Source organism: Pteropus vampyrus, unplaced genomic scaffold (assembly GCF_000151845.1).
Source record: "Pteropus vampyrus isolate Shadow unplaced genomic scaffold, Pvam_2.0 Scaffold23, whole genome shotgun sequence".
Taxonomy (NCBI): Eukaryota; Metazoa; Chordata; class Mammalia; order Chiroptera; family Pteropodidae; genus Pteropus; species Pteropus vampyrus.
This window is the reverse complement of record NW_011888804.1, coordinates 3,250,919-3,253,346: the sequence shown is the minus strand read 5'-3', so window position 1 is coordinate 3,253,346 and position 2,428 is coordinate 3,250,919. Positions and strand designations below refer to the sequence as shown.

Here is a 2,428-nt window from a genome sequence, read left to right as displayed (position 1 = left end):
CTTGTCACTACCAACCCCACGCTGCTGCTTCTCTCGGTCTCTTCCTCGCCTCAGTCAGTGGCTTTTTAATCCACAAGAGCTGCTTTGCTAAGTACAAAGAGTCGCAGGTTTACTGCTTGGGCACCAACCCTCAGTCTTCCTCGCTCCTCACAGATGCTTCATCCGGTTTTCAGTACTTTCAAGGTACTTGAACACGATAATACAGTTTGTTTTTTTTTTTAAAGTTATCCATGGTTTTTCTCATAGGGCCAGACTGAGTTATACTTTTGAATGCCGAGCTTAAAGTGATTGATTTTTATCTTGGATGCTTTGAAAGGTTATATTTAGAGTCGTGAGACATAAATAGAACTATGATTGGTGCAGGTTAATCTAGCGGGAGGGTAGGGGTAAAACACCATGGTAATATGTGGATGTGTTCGATTTTAGGCAACAGTAGGCTATTCAGGTCCAAATGCCGGGCAGTGGGAGGCAGTTAGAGAAGTGGGACTGGCTCTCGGTGGCAAGGATGGGTCTGTATGTAGAGCGTGGGATCGCCCCTGGGGGAGGGCACTGATTTGTTTGTTCGGCAAGGCATCGAGTGTTTATTGTGTGCCTCCTCAGTGCTGGGAATGTTATGATGAACAAGGCAGCCAGGATCCTGGCTCTTGGGGAGCTGGCATTCAGTTGGGGCGGGGGAGATAGAAGGGCAAACAATAAATGAATAAGATAATTGCATAGAGTGGTGAGTGCTGTGAAGTAACAACACAGGGCGGCGTGCTCTGGCTTGAGGGGGTAGTAGAGGAAATTCTTCTTTAGACTGGGAATCAGGAATGGCCTCTTTGGGGAGGTGACATTCTACCCGAGACCTGAATGATGGGAAGAGCCAGCGATGGGATGATAGAGGTCTTGGACACCAGAGGCTAGGTCTAGTCCTAGGCAAGCTCTTGTTTAAGTAAGTGGAGATGTGGAACCAGCAAATAAGACAGCAAAGAAGGCCGAGACTGTTGGCTTTGCCCACTAGCAGAGTGCCTTGTGTGTAGCTTCAGGTTAAAAAGGAGCAAAGCAGGATGTGGGCTACCACCGAGGCCGGGGAAGGCTAGCAACCACGGCACAGCCTACATGGAAGTTAAGGAAAAGGCGATGGTTTTTGTGTTGGATTGCTCGTGGACCATCAGGAATGTCCACTGGATAGGGGTTGCTGAGTTAAGTAATGGCAAAGGGGTTAAGAAGCAGGAGTGAAGAACTAGGAGCAACAGTTTTGGACTCTTAAGAAATTCTTTCCCTTATCATTTGCGAATGTGTCATATAAGTCTCTGTACAGCTCCCTCCTGGCCATGCTCCTGAATTTGCTTGCTTTCTCTTCCCTCTTACATTACGAGCCTTTCACTTTGGACTCCTTCTTTGCTTCTTATTTGCTGCTTATAAGCCTTGCCACTTTGCACTCCTATTCCCTCTTATCTCTGTACCCCATGGCTGCAGTCCAGTCCTGGTCACCTTCACTGGTGGCACTAGTTTCTGAGAGTCCAGCCAGATCCAGGAGCCCAGGTCTGGAAGGAGGCATTAGAATGCAGAGGCTGCATGAGATATAATTGAGACATTTGACAGCGAATGGAAGTGGAGAAAAGGGATGGTATTTCCACAGGACATCAAGATTTGTTTAAGATTCCAGAGACCTGTGAATATTTGAAACCAAAGAGAAGGAAGTCAGTCGAGAGGGAGGGAGACACTGACAATGGAAGGGCAGAGGGAGATTCATTAAGGGAGCAGTCAAAGCGGAGGCAGGCGCAGGAGGCGTTAACCTCCAATAACAGGCGAAGTGCTTCTTCCTCTGAATTAAGAGGAAAGGAAGAGTGAGGCTGGAAACAAAGATTCTTGAGTTGAAAGAGAGAAGAGTGCAAGCAGCTTAGAGTAAGTGGTCTGGATCTTTTTAGCACTAAAGAAAGCCAGGTGGTCTGCTTCAAGTCAAGCTCAAAATGGGTAAAGGAATTTTGGAATCACCACTCCAGGGATTTTGCTGGGGAATAATCAAGTGATTTATGAGGAACTGCCAAGGATCCAGTTGACGTTGGCATGTATTTTTAGCAGACAGAGTCTGCCTTTCTCTAGGATTGCTCTGCCAGTACCCAAGCAGCTGAGACTAATGTTAACTGCTGTTAATACAGAGTTTGGATTTTAGCCACTAATTATATTTCAAGAAGACATTATCTTCATAGTTGTACTTAATATTAACAGTAAATCAAAAACTGATTTGTTTTCCTCTCATCATACTTGTTACCTGTCAGAAGCTTGTAATTAGTGAGAGCTGCCTGTGGAATTCAATATAAGGAATTTTAATCAACAAGCTTTCATAGAATTTATTAAACTTGGCTCATTAATTTTAGAACCTGAGCTGTTATGAAAAATGAAAGCTCTCAGACTTAGCCTTTCTTTTGTCCTCAGTAGCTTCTGT

The 2,428-nt window shown here is 45.2% G+C and overlaps 1 protein-coding gene across 1 annotated transcript in view; it reads left to right on the top strand.

The window, feature by feature from the left end:
* The window catches only part of HECTD4 (HECT domain E3 ubiquitin protein ligase 4), a 169,583-nt gene that overhangs the window by 64,926 nt on the left and 102,229 nt on the right, over window positions 1-2,428 (top strand). The gene's annotated exons all lie outside the window — the stretch shown is intronic.